Source organism: Pseudorca crassidens, chromosome 3, assembly GCF_039906515.1.
Source record: "Pseudorca crassidens isolate mPseCra1 chromosome 3, mPseCra1.hap1, whole genome shotgun sequence".
Taxonomy (NCBI): domain Eukaryota; kingdom Metazoa; phylum Chordata; class Mammalia; order Artiodactyla; family Delphinidae; genus Pseudorca; species Pseudorca crassidens.
Genome location: NC_090298.1, coordinates 28,313,458 through 28,328,392, shown reverse-complemented (window position 1 = coordinate 28,328,392; position 14,935 = coordinate 28,313,458). Strand labels below are relative to the sequence as shown.

Below are 14,935 nucleotides of genomic sequence, written 5' to 3'. Positions count from 1 at the left end.
CTATTTGCAAAGCAGAAATAAAGTGAATCTGACACATATTAGTGGAGATTACTTATAATTAGCCAGAGGTAGAAAGCAATCATTGCACATCATTATTTTTAGTTTTGCTCATATACAGGCAAACGAGTTTTACATTTTTCTCTTTTCACAGTAGAATTTAGAGAGAAATGGACTGGAAATTGGGAGAACCATGTTGTATGCCACCTCTGTCGTCCTGTAACTTAGATAAGTTACAGGAACCCCAGCTTCCGTTTGCTTATCAGTAAGATGAAGGGGTTGTGGAAGATCTTAGCAGATTCTTTTAACTCTCATATGTTATGAGTATGTTGCTGTTTCTATCCTGCAGTATCTAGAAACAAAGCATTGTTGACATTCTTCATTCATACCAGTGTGGTTTAACATGACATGAGGGTTTGTACACACTGGCGTCTCCCACTTAAACAGCAAAGATCTTTCTTCTCATATATATATTTATATATTTTATTGAAGTATAGTTGATTTACAATGTTGTATTTATTTCTGCTGTACAGCAAAATGATTCAGTTATACATACATACATCCTTTTTTATATTCTATTCCATTATGGTTTATCACAGGATATTTAATATAGTTCCCTGTGCTCTACAGTAGGACCTTGTTTATCCATTCTGTATATAATAGTTTGCATCTTCTAACACCAAACTCCCAATACCTCCCTCCCCCCACCCCCCTTGTCAACCACAAGTTTGTTCTTTATGTCTGTGAGTCCGTTTCATAGATAGGTTCATTTGTGTCATACTTTAGATTTCACATATAAGTGATATCATTGGTATTTTTCTTTGTCTTTCTGACTTACTTCACTTAGTATGATAATCTCTAGGTTCATCCATGTTGCTGCAAATGGCATTATTTCATTCTTTTTTTGTGGCTGAGTAATATTCCATTGTATATATGTACCACATCTTCTTTATTCACTGTCGATTCACTGTCGATGGACATTTAGCTTGTTTCCATGTCTTGGCTACTGTAAACCATGCTTCTATGAACATAGGGGTGAATGCATTTTTTGAATTACAGTTTTGCTCAGTTATATGCCCGGGAGTGGGATTGCTGGATTATATGGTAGTTCTGTTTTTAGTTTTTTGAGGAACCTCCATATTGTTTTCCACTGTGGCTGCACCAACTTACATTCCCACCAACAGTGTAGGAGGGTCCCCTTTTCTCCACACCTTCTCCAGCATTTGTTATTTGTAGACTTTTTAACGATGGCCATTCTGACCAGTGTGAGGTGGCACCTCGTTGTAGTTTTGATTTGCATTTCTCTAATAAGTAGCGATGTTGAGCATCTTCAAATGTTGAAGATCTTGACCCATCTCTTAGGTATCCCTAGGGCCTGGTTCCCAAGTGCTCTCTCCTTGAGAGCTTTCTACCCCTTTACACCCTTGCCCCATCCCAAACCGCCACACCTGGAACAGAAGCACAGGTTTCACCCTTCCCTCCCTTCACCCTTCCCCTGACCCAGGAAAGCCAGCCAGGACCAGCATTTTGGAGGCCTTAAGCTGGGGCCACAGAACTCCAGGGTCCTGAGTTAGTGGATGTTTCTGGTCCATCCTCATGAGTCAGTGTATCAAAGGGAAGGAGGGGCAGTCCAGAACCGACTCTGGACCCAAGATCTAATACCTGGGAGAGGAGAGAGGTGAGGGCATGAATGTTAGCAAGATTAGAGGGTCTACTTACCCAGGCATGGCTCTAGGGTGCGTTTGCGCATGCACACACACATACACACGCGCGCACACACACATTTCTCTTGAAATGTGGTGCTTAGTTAGAGAGTACCATATATATTTAAGTGATGTCAAGTACAGTGGGCCTGTTATTCTAAGTTCAGAACCTCACGTTTTAGCTACATTCAGCCTGAGTGGGGTGTGTGTGTTTGTGTGTGTGTGTGTGTGTGTGTGTGTGTGTGTTGTGTGTAGATGTGTTTAAACACATCCATCACACATTTTGGCCCCAGGAGGCAAAGACAGCTTGCTCAGCTGTGATGACTCAGGGTTTTATGGACGTTCTTTCCATTATCGTTAAATATTCCACCCTGAAAAGCCCAACGTATTCTCTCGTCAACAGAGGAGTTCTTTGTTTAATTTAACTGAGGAGGGAGTGTTCAAACTCCTCAGAAAAAAAGGCTTCCCTTGCTGAGAAACCATGCGAGGAATAGTGCCAGTGTCAACTCTGCCAGCAGCACCCCGCACGGCGGCTGCATCTCCCGGGGGATTGCAGCTGCTGAAGCGCGCAGAAAGGGGCAAAAGGATCATGGTCCGTGAGGCCAGTTCCTCCCCACTCCACCCTCAGGAAACATTTAGTCACGAGTCAGCCCCTCTCATCAGCTGCTCTGGAACCCCAAACCCTAGCCCTTTGGTGCTTTCTCCCAATGGGGCCAGCATGCACTGAGACATTGAGGACTGTCCTTCCTCAGCCAGTTCAGCGCCCTGATGCGAAGCCTGCCCCGCAGTGACTCCCATGGTGCCCACGTTGATGTGCAGAAGACAGACAGATGTCAATGCAAATCTGCTACGAAGATTGGTCGATACAATATCTGTGGTTATGACGCGTCCCTAACCAAGGGACAGGGCTGACCTCGGATGTGAGCAACGAGAGCCAGAAGCTTTTCTCTCGTAAGCTCTGTCAGGCTTCAGAGCTCTCTTGGCCTCATTTCTCCTAGGAATACGCAGGAGATGTGCCAGATTGAGAGAATCAAAGACACTTTCAATGTGCACACCTTCTACTTCTGGGGAGCAGCTTCAATCAAAAGTGGGCGATTAGTGTTGGGGAGAAGGGAAGCAAAAGCTCACTGATCAGAGCTTCAGGCCTGAGAAACAAAAGATCAAAGGACAGTCCCCAGGGACTGAGTAGTGGTTTGTCCTGCTCATGTTTCTGGCTCCAGGAGTGACATGAGTTTGGTAAGAGTGCGGGTCGTGGCCTTCCAAGGGGAGAGGTCAGTGTCAAAACGCAATGGCTCCGTCTCACACACCTTCCACTAGCACCATATTGGGATGGATTCTCTGGGATCTTCTTTGAGTTTCAAGGGACTTCTTTAGGATTCCGTGTTTCGTTGACCATATCTGTGTCCACGTTAGCCTGGGGTCAGGGTGAAGCCTCAGCAGTTGAACTAGGCAAGTTTGCGTTTCCACAAGCTGACCGACCTTTGCCCAGTGGCTATTTTACTCCTGTTGCATCCTGTTTCTATTTTCTCATCTGTAAACTGTGGATAATGAACATTTCATACTGAGGTGGCGTAGGGTGGGGTTAGTGGGAGCTACAGGCTCGCAGTTCCTGAGCTGCAATTCCAAATTCCGGAGACTGCTGAAAACCAAAAGTCTCTCAGTGAATATTCAGTAAACTTACTTTGTGGCAAAATATTACCTGAATTGATATGAGGCTGTATGATTTTCATTTATCTTAGTGAGACTAGTTGTGCATTTTGTTGCAGACGTATCAATGTGTTTGATTTCGGGGTACCACCCTAGACCTTGCTAGGGATGTTCAGTAATATAGAGAATATGATCCTAATTGTTTTTTAATAAAATTGTGGCAAAATACACAAAACATTAAATCTAACATCTTAACGATTTTTAAGCATGCGGTCCAGAAATGTTATGTACATCATATGATTGTGTGAACAATTTCTAGAACTCTTTTCATCTTGCAAAACTGAAACTCTATCCCCATTAAACATCAGCTCCCTATTTCCTCTACCCGCAGCCCCTGGCAACCACCCTTCTACTTTCCAGATTACTTTTATAATTGCAAAAATCCTGAGTTCCAACACACATCTGGCCCCGAAAGTTTTGGATAAGGGATTGTGGACCTTAATTAAGGATGGGGAATGTCACCACCTGTGAGACAGTCATCCTGGAGAACGCAGTTCCTCTGATCTTACAGGGGTCTTCTTATTACATCACTCTGCTTCCCACGTTGGGCGCCCATTTGTAAAAGACTGCAAAACACGGAGAACGAGTGCCACGGGATTGTGACTAGTAGCCAAGAGAGTGTGGGGACTGGAATGCAGTACTTAATGCACTCTCCTTTTTCTCCCCCTTGTCATTCCCTTAATCTGACTCTTTCTGGGGAAGTCGAGGGGCATGCATTGGCAGTTGGTGGTGACATCAGCTTTTTAGCTTCATGCCATGGAACAGGATACAGTATGCTTTCACAGTGAGAAAGCATTCAAACCTGCACGGAGACTGAACTTGTAGGGAAGATGCTGACCGCCCATTGAGACCTTGCTGGAGGACTTTAAAGCTGGATTTTTCCATTTTGCAGAACTCTCCAGGCATGTCAGGAAAAGTGGTACCACTTACTTTGTTATTCCCCAGCAGAGCTCAGCAGAGGGACCTGTTCTGAGTCATGTTCTCTCTAATTGGAATGAGTTCAGAGATTGTTAACACGTCTCTGATCATGTGGGGGTGAAGGGCTCCTCAAGGTTTTCATTGGAAAACCCATCAGTAGCTGAGCATCGTTATTGGAATGTCTTCTCTGCACCACCCATTTTGTGAACTTCCGGGGGTGGGTGGGTAATGGAGAAGTGCTTCTCTGCAGGGGCCTTATGCTTTCTTTCCCTGTTTGTAATCTCCAGGGACAAAAGTGGGTGCTTGAAAAATTGGAAGCTCATGGACACAAAAATTCAGAACATGGATAACTCCTGACAAATATGGAAAAACCTTAGTACCGGATCTTCCGCTTTGGGGTTATCTAAAATATGCAAAGAGTGGTATGCTTTCAAAGCAGATTACATTAATTGGGGTGTCTTTGTTATCACCATTACAGTTTTTAAAAAGCTGTAAGAAATCCTCTATTCCCCAAAAAACAACACTAAATACAGCACTTTTCGTGAACTAGAACTAGCCCCAGAAAAATCAAACAAATGATCAGATTCCAAACATCAACATGGAACGTTCCCAGTCCACAGTGACCAGGGTGCCCCTGAGTGCCAGAGGCTTGGGGTCAGCTCCAGAACAGGTTTCCTATACTCAGTGGCATTGCCACCCCATCACTGCCACTGTGTGGCCTGCGCTGGATACCAGCTGGCCTCTCAGTCACTGGAAGCTAAGGTTCACTTTCCTGACAAGGACATTAATCTGCGGGGACCTTAAGAAGAAAACAGGTGTAGGGTGGGGCACGGAGGGACCAAGACCAGGAATTAGTCTAGAGTCTAGACCACAGGTCAAATGTGGCCTGAAAGCTAAGAATAGATTTTACAGTTTTAGATGGTTACATTTAAAATGGTTGCATGAGTTCTCATATCATACCCTTGATTTTGCCCCTTGATCGTCAAAGCCTAAACCATTTATTTACTGGCTCTTTCAAAAAAAAATTTGCTGACTCCTCATCAAGGCCATTAGTTCTCAAAGACTGGTTCCTGGATCCAGCAGCATCAACATCACCCTGGAGCTTGTTGGAAATTCACATCCTCAGGCCTCACCCCAGATTTACTGAATCAGAAACTCTGAGGGTCGAGCCCAGCATCTGTGTTCTAACTGGTCCTCTGGACGATTCTGATGCAGGCTTAAGTTTTGAGAACCACTGATGGAGACCGTAAGTGCCGTCCTTCATGAGTTCACCGATTTACTCCTTAAAAAAAGAGGACCTGGGGCAGATTATTTAACCGCGGTGGGCCTGGCTTTCTTTATCAGGAAGTGTTTTTGTAAGGATTAAAAGAGCTAAGCATGTTCAACATATTAAAGTAAATGCTCAATGCATATTAGTGGTTCTTTCACACTTATGGTTACTAAAAACTTTTTATTAGATCTGAGGTCAGCTGAAAATCAAGAGAACTTACTAGAGCCCTGAGATTTTATTAGAACTCATCAAGGTACCTTACAGCAAGGTATGCCCTGGAGGAATTCAGATACCGGTCTAGAAATTGGGTGCTGAGGGCCGCAGACCCCATCAGGGTGACCCACGGGTCCTCCTCCAGCCAGGCTCTAGGATGTGTCTCCAGCCCTGACCGGACACCCCGGCCGCTCTTTCTTCCAAGGAAGTGCCCTTCTAGCCCTCTTCTCCCGCTTTGGCACCAGCACCCTTCCTGTCAGGCCTCTGGGGGGTTTCATTCTTTGGAGCAGGGTCCCACTTCCTCACCGACCTTGGACGTAAGCACGCATACTTTGTCGTCATGAATCACTATCAGGAAACTGGGCTCATAAAAATCACCCTAGGGATAGGGTGGTTGTAGGGAATTTTAAAAGCTATATATGTTTTAGCACGGTGAATTGAATATGTGCTACATGTTAGCTGCTGTCGTTATAATTTTTAAAGTTTGTAATTGTTATTCAAAAACATGGTGACTAAGTCTCAAGCTGGTTAAAGTCAAGAGAAGCGGAAAGTTCTCTTGGTCAGCTGAGGTTTCTCGATGCTGCTGCTTCTCCCTCGGGGATCTGGGCCTCCATCCTTGGCTGTGTTTCCTGAGGGCGGCTTTGCAAGGCTGTGTCCCCCACTCTGACCCAGGAGCACTTGGACCATGTCAGGCAGCACCTGAGGGCATGTCCCCCTTTGCCTGTGGAGGCAGCTTTCCTCCAGGGTGGCAGAGTGATGACTTCACTTGAGAGACAGGGGTGTTGATCTCCGGTTACCAGGAGGAGAGGCAGGGAACACATCCCTTGGTTATAGAGTGGAGGAGAGAAAGGAGGAAACTGGGGCCTCTCTACCATCTCTGACGACTTGACCCCTGCTCAGGGGCTGCGTCCCTCCCTGACTGCTCAGGCCATCTTCAGAGGAAACTTGATGCTAAGAGCTGAGTGTGTGTGTGTGTGTGTGTGTGTGTGTGTGTGTGTGTGTGTGTGTGTGTGTGTTGATGGTGGTGGGAGAGTCTGGGTTTTGACATCACATGGATGTGGGTGTGAAACCTTGGCTCTGAGCCTCTCTGTCATCTTGGGCAAATTTCTGAAGCTCTCTGAGCCTCATTGTTTTTATCTGTAAAATGCACATGGTCCTCGCTTGGCTCAGTGTCTGCATGAGTTGGAGAGGATGAAGGGCTCAGTAAGTGCTGGCCTCTGTTACGGGGGCGGGTAGCAGCTGTGTCTCACTGACGCATCTCCTTGACGACGTGTGGAAAGATGGTTTATGAAATGGCATTGACGATGATTCTCAGGAAACTCCAGCTAACACAGGTTCTTTTGGCCAACCACAAAGCCAGCTGGACTTGCACAAAGCATGGCCCCGTAGGCATGCGTTTGGAATGTAAGGACTCAGGGTGCCATAGCCACTTTCACTGGCTGAGTCTAATTCACCCAAAGCCGGTGGTCAGTTCCCCTCAGAGTAGCTAGTGATCAGTGTTTTAAGTACCTCCTAGGGGCCAGGAGCCATACTAACCACTTGAGGGTATCTCTTACTTAAGACTCATAGCTGTCTTATGAGTAGGCACTCTTATCATCCCCATTTCACAGACAAGAAAACTGAGGCTTGGAGAGGTTAAGTGACTTACCCAAGTTCACGTTGTTAAAGGTGTCAAGGGTCTGTGTGACTAAAGTACTTGTTCTGGCCCACTATGCTCCAGGATTCTTTTCTATGATTAGGTTGCTTGAAAAAAATTCATGTGCCAGTTTCAATCAAATAGAATTTAAAATTTCCCAGTTAAAAGAAATAATAGGGACTTCCCTAGTGGTGCAGTGCTTAAGAATCTGCCTGCCAATGCAGGGGACACAGGTTCGAGCCCTGGTCCAGGAAGATCCCACATGCCATGGAGCAACTAAGCCCGTGTGCCACAACTACTGAGCCTGCACTCTAGGGCCTGCGAGCCACAACTACTGAGCCCATGTTCCACAACTACTGAAGCCCGTGCACCTAGAGCCTGTGTTCCACAACAAGAGAAGCCACCACAACTAGAAGCCCACGCACAGCAACGAAGAGTAGCCCCCGCTCGCCACAACTAGAGAAAGCCCGTGCGCAGCAATGAAGACCCAATGCAGCCAAAAAAATAAATAAATATATTAAAAAAAGAAATAATAAATTGTTTTCCACTAGGAAAACATAGAATAATAAAATGAGGAAAATAAAAATTACTCCTAATCACACAACCCAAAATAACCAGTATTTGTGGATATTTTACTTATTTTTGATATTGCATGACATATATGACATGACAATATAATTTAATTTAATATTGGATAAAAATATAATATGCTATAATAGATAATGAAGCACACAATTGAGATGTGCAAAATCTTTTCATGTAGGTTATACAGGAAAATTATTCCAAAGCAATTTTAAGGATTGATTAAAACTCCTCTGTTGGATAAATCAAATTTTATTTAACATTTTCTAATTTGGACATTTAGATTTTTTTCCAAATGTTGTCATAGTAAAATTCTTTATGATTATTATTCTTGTGTTGTAAATTTTGCCGCCATTTAAAAATACTCCTTAGATGAGATTCCTATAGATGAATTACTGGAAGTATTTTCAAGTATTCTCAGAAAGGCAATGTATATTCCTAAAGCAACATATAAGTATCTACTTATATTCTTACCTGCATTGAGTAATGTATCTTTAATCTTCTCTAATTTTATGTGCAAAATATGTTATCTCATGAGTGCTCTAGTTGTTTCTTTGAATATAAGTATGCACATTTGTAATCTAAGCTTTTGAGTCATTTAAAATTCTTCCTTAAGAATCATCTCTCCATATTCGTTTGTCATTTTTCCATTGGCTCATTAGCATTTTTCTTAATAATTCATAAGAGAGCTTCCTATATAAATATACAATACCTTTGTCATTTGTGAAAAATACTTTTTCTGCTTTTTAAACTTTTATTTTTTATTTATTTATTTTTTTTGCAGTACGCGGGCCTCTCACTGCTGTGGCCTCTCCTGTTGCGGAGCACAGGCTCCGGAGGCGCAGGCTCAGCGGCCAGGGCTCACGGGCCCAGCCACTCTGTGGCACGTGGGATCTTCCCGGACCGGGGCACGAACCCGTGTCCCCTGCATCGGCAGGCGGACTCTCAACCACTGCGCCACCAGGGAAGCCCAATTTTTAATATTTTTTGATACCTAGATATTTTAGAATTTTGCTTAGATATTTTTCTTTGTAATTTCTTCCATTCCTTTTATGCTTACAAAATTCTTTCCCATCTTAGTATAAGTATTCACCTATTTTTTTTCTGGTATCTTCTTCATGGCTTACAATTGGATTTTGAATGTGAAGAGAGATGATGGGTATATGGCACATTCATTGCTGCTTCTGGCTCCTGGTGTCTGGCCAGACATTACTAATCTATCACAGCATCCTATCCTGCTCAGCCTGGATGCAGCCCTAGAATATTGCTCAGTGCCGCTGCACCTCTAGCCATAAGCAGCCCGTCAGAGTTGGACCATGAGATTTTATACCTTTTCCCCATCTCTACTGAAGAACAAATTTTCTGATGTTGACAATGGTTGAATAGTTTTAAAATCCTAAGTATCCTATAAATCTTATATATTTGTGGAATAATGTATAGTCTTGTTCATAATAACACACAGTCTAATAATGTGCAATCTTAACATTTCTTGGTCAGGGTCACAAGCCATCTGCAGATTTCTGGCATCTTTCTGCTGGACAGCCTCTGCTAGGACAGAGCATCTTATTCCTTTCACTCGTGCTGCCTTTCCAACTGGCCTCAATTCTGGATGTGTCAGTGTGGTCCTCAAGAGGGTGTTTGCTCCTTTCTGCTTTCTCTGATGTCTGAGGACTTGATCTCTCATCTTAGTGGACACCGCTGGCCCCTGTTTTGGAGCTGGATACCATGACCTGCCCTCTCCTGGCTCTCTTGCCTCATTATCACTCATACCTTTTCAAGGCATTAGATAAGGGCCATATCTGAGTACACCTGAATGAAGCTTGGGATTGGATGAAAAGGCAGCAGGAGCTTCTGTATGTATGCCTGTTGTCTTCAATACTCGCTGTACTGTAGAGGAAAAAACAGAAAACCAGCAGAGGGGAAACTGGTGTTTGTTAATTCATAATAACAATGATTAAAACTAAATTGCCATTTATTGTATGCATGACATTGAGTTAAATACTGTACAAATATCATATATTTAATTATCACAATAACATTCTGAGGCCATTTTAAATATCCCTATTTATAGATGAGAAAACCAAGGCAGGTTAGAGATCTTCCAATTAGTAAGTGTGAAGATGGGATCTGTAGCCAGGTCAGTCTGACTCCTAAGCTATTAACCATTGCTGAAGGGCGTCAGGAAAATAATTAGATTATCCTAAATGAGCAAAGTTAGGGGATTATGTAGAGTTGCCTTTCATGGCCACAGTTAGGAATGTGTTAAAATATATCAGTGAGGTTAATGATATCATACCAGTGTGGAAAACACTATATGAAGTAGGGGCTCCCAATGAAACAATCTCTGCTGTGTAATTAGGTGGAAGAGGGACCATTCTGTTTTTGACACTTGCTTCCTGTAGATCAGTGGTGGGAACCAGTCTTTGGAAGACTGCTGATTGATTTTAGTATATTTTCCTCTTATTAAAAAATAACGAAATTATAGATTTTTATCCATTCCCTTAGAGATTAAGATAATAAATGAAAATTCTATGTGAGGGCTTCCCTGGTGGCGCAGTGGTTGAGGGTCCGCCTGCCAATGCAGGGGACACAGGTTCGTGCCCTGGTCCGGGAAGATCCCACATGCCCTGGAGTGGCTGGGCCCGTGAGCCACGGCCGCTGAGCCTGCATGTCCGGAGCCTGTGCTCCGCAACGGGAGAGGCCACAACAGTGAGAGGCCCGCATCCCGCAAAAAAAAAAAAAAAAAAAATTAAAATTCTATGTGAAAAAATAAAAATAGGTGTTTAAACTATATTTTAACCATATATAGGAATAAGTACAAGAACAGGAGGAGACATAGGGTAGGAAGGATTCTGTGATCCTTCCCACCTCTCACTTTTCTGTCCATCTACCCTTCAAAGAGGATTAACTCTTACACACACACACACACACACACACACACACACACACACACACTATCCGACTTTGATAGCATAATGATGCCATCTTGTGGCCTTGTGCAATTTTGATACTTAAAGAATGTAACAGATATGCTGTTTTTGCAACTATTGGCATAAACTGTGTATAATCCCATTTCACACAGAAAGATTTACATTGATCCTATGCTAGAAGGGTCTCACTTCTAACCCTGGGTGGGTAGTGAAGGACATTGTTAAGAGCATCAGGGTGGGAGGAAGGAGGCTTCTATTCTGTGACCTTGCTTGTAGTTCCAGAATTGAACTTTTGCCCATAGACACACCCTTAACTATTATGTATTTAGAAAAGTTGGGTATGTAATAAGTACTTGTTGAAAAGCTACATATACTCTGTACCAGTGGTTCATGATACACACACATACAGTTTCCAACCCTCTTGCTCTACCGCCTGAAACTGGCTGTTCTGGGTCTCACCACTGCTAGTATCTCTTCCTTTCACTTGGAAGGAAACTTTGGGAGAATCTGCCATGTGCTAGTAGGCAGGGTCTGCCTGACCTGCCAGTTGCCAAAATCCCAAATGTTCATTTGGGCGATGCTTCTGATTCTTCAGAATACTTTAGAGCATGATCCCACTGGATGACATATCTACCTATACACTTCATGAGCTGGAAATTATTATCCCGTTAAGCTCTTTTTCTGATTGTGTAAGTTGTGTCTGCATAATATAACGTTTGGAAACTCCATGCAAGTATAAAGAATATAAAATATTGGTGTACTTGTATCGCATGGAGCTAATATTAACATTTCATATTTCATGTGCATCAGTTTTCCTATACATACATACATATATACATGTATGGATACACATATGTACGTCCATGTGTGTATGTATACACACACACACAGACATATATATACGTGATGCATGTTATTTTGTAATGAGATACTTTATAAATTGAGAAGTTAAACGACCTGTCTAGCCATACCTGATGTTCCTGGTTAGTCATCTGATTCTAGAAATTCTTTCTCTCCTATTGGCCCACCCTCTGTTACACATAAGCTGTCCACAAGGCTGGGTGGCCTTTCCCAACCTGGGGTCAAAACAGGTTTTGTGGAAGAGCCTGTGCTAGCCCGTGGCCTGAATCCCTGCTGGCAGGGACACTGTCCCTCCCTCATTATGGAGAAGTGAGGCTTCAAGAGCAAATGGTCCCAGCAGAGAGGGTCCAGGGATGGGCTGATTGCACAGACCACACACTGAGAGGATGTGGGGGCCACCAGCCAGAGGGCTTATGAGTCTAGGGGATCACAGCTCTGTGGAGGGAAAGGGGCACCGTTGGGAGTCAGGGGGCACTGAAAACTCATTCTTTCTGCCTCACAGTCTATGGCAGATCCACCTCCAACCAGGAACCTGGAGGGAGCGTCCCACCCACCGCAGACGGCGCCCAGCGCGCAGGAGCCTGGCTCCCTCCCAGGCCTCCCTCATAGGGTCCTTTCTTAGGCGGTGCTTTGGCTCTGCTCCTCCCCTCTCCCTTTCTTCTCCTTTAGCCTGTGGAGTTTTCAGCTGAAATGTATTATTTCAGTAAACATCGCAAGTAGAATAACTTCCTCCAGCCTTAGGGAATCTGGGCGGCAGACAAAGAATGGGGCCTCCTTCTGGGAGAGGAGGGTGGTCTCAGGCTGCCCGGGGTTGGAGGTGGCGGGGGGAGACAGGATGTCCAAGACTCATTGAACTGCCACCTGAGCATTTCATGGACATGCCAGGTCTCTGAGTCAAGTTTTGTTAAATTCATTTTTTTCTTTAGAAAATATGAGGAATTTCAGTCTCTGTGTTTTTGATCAATCTGCACATGTGTATCGAGTGCCTGCATTCTAGATGCTGGGGGTGGATTGTGAACAGGCAGTGTGTCCTCAAGGAGCCCACGGTCTCATAGGAAGACTGATAAGGAAAGAGATAAATAATACAAATAAACAAAAAACAAATGCAAACCAATAAAAACCAGAAATGGAATTAGCAACATAGAGCAGTAGAGGACACAGGGGACGCTAAGATGCTCTGCAGCGCTCGTAGGCTGAGAGTGGAATGATAGGAGACATCCACTCAAAATCCAGGACCAAGATGCACAAAGGCCTTGAGCACAGACAGCTTAGATTATTTTAGGGATTGAAAGAAGGCTTGTGTGACCAGAGAGATGATAAGGGGAATGAGCTTGGAGAGAGAGCCAGGAGCCCCCCTTGAATAAGCCCTGAGCTATCACTCATGTATCTATAATAATCGAAGGCCTTGGAAAGTTTGGAAAATGGAAATGCCCAAGAAACTGAGACCTCAGAACAGAATCCGTAAAGCTAACGTTTGAATAATTCTCTCTTCAAAGTAGAAGCTCACAGTCAGAAAACTGCTTTCTCTAGAGAGGCAGCTGCAGAGCTGTGAGATGCCTCTAAAGAGAAAGAAAAGAGGCACAAACCTGAATGACCTGCTCTTGGATCACTGAGAGTTTATTCAGAAATGCAGGGACACATACATGGATGTATCATCCCAGGCCAGACCTCCAGGCCAGACCTGACCTTGACCCAGACTTCTAAGACCAGGGCAGCCCTGATTCATGGTGCCCCAGCGGGTGAGGTGGAAACACCCCTTGAAGGGAGGGAGAGGAGAGAGGACTCTGTGGGAGCCTCTGTCCATGGGGTGATGAGCTGCCTCGATTAGAGCTGGAGCTTCCTCTGCAGCCACAGGGAGAAGACAGCAGCTGTCAGAAAGCCAAGTCAAGGAGGTGCTGCCTCGACAGGCAGATTTCTGGACCTGGCCTTCCAAAAGGGTGGATTCATGTGGCTTCAGAGAGTGAAGGCACTCCGTAAAGTGCAGAACACCAAAGAATTGGATGGGAAAATTTTTAGGAAGGTACTAAAGACAGATTGATGATTTCTAGGTGGTCACCTGACCAGAGACTTGGAGCTCAGCCACTGCATTTCTTTAGGAGCCCATAGCTGCAGCCCTTCACCCAGGTCTCCTCAAATAAGCCTCCAATGTGAGAGAAATCAGTGTACTCACCAAGTAGAGGGGGCTTCAAGACAGCCCTCTGGACCTGCCCCTTTCGACCAGATTGCTGCCTCAAGCCCCTTGTTTATAGACTTTCTAGTGACCACTGTACACTGAGTCTGTTTGACGGTTATTGCTTAGGCCTTGTAGTGGAAGGTGACCTAGAACAGGACACAGAAGACCTGGGTTCTTGGCCTGAACCTGGCGCTAATAAGCTGTGTGGTCTGGGGCAAGGGACTCAGCCTCTCTGGGCCTCCATTTTTTTTCTTCAGCTATAAATTAAAGAGCTAGGGATATATTTTCTAAGATAGCAGTGGTTGTTGAACTTGAACGTGCATCAGAATCCCCTGGAGGGCTTGTTGAAACAGATCTCTGGGTGTCCTCCTTGAGTTTCTGGTTTAGTAGGTCTTGAATGGAGCCCAGGAATGTGAATATCTAACAAGTTCCTAGGGGATGCTAGTGCTGCTGGTCCTGGGAGTCTACTTGGAGATGAAATGTTCCTGAGGTATCTTCAAGCTGAGTTATAGCTGTGATTGTAAACTCCACAAAGTGAGGGTTTTCTCGCTGACCCATCTGGCAAGGCCTTTCACAGCTACAGGTCCTGTGCCTATTTCCTTGGGGGTCTCTACATGGGGCCCAGCTCCTGATTCTGTCTTTTGATGGATGCAATCTACTTTCAGATGCTTCATCTCAGCCCTCTTTTCCTCCCTCCTCTGATTTGTCAAGTTTAGACATACAGAGCTTTAAATATTTCAGAGAGTTCTGAGCTCTCAGATAGCAACAGTTGGATATTTTAAAGGGAGAGAGTTCTGAGTAATGAAAAATCTCACTCTCTAGGGCTGGATGAGATGATAAGGCAAGGAAGGAAGGGCTGGCTCTTGTGCTAAATACCATCCTTTAAAGTTTGGCCTTATATTATCAGATAAAGAGAAACTATATCTAGAGAGCCAGGCAACCTGG

The 14,935-nt window shown here is 44.4% G+C and overlaps 1 protein-coding gene across 3 annotated transcripts in view; it reads left to right on the top strand.

Moving 5' to 3' along the window:
• ADAMTS12 (ADAM metallopeptidase with thrombospondin type 1 motif 12) overlaps positions 1-14,935 on the top strand; it is a 393,951-nt gene that overhangs the window by 153,867 nt on the left and 225,149 nt on the right. The window lies entirely within an intron of this gene.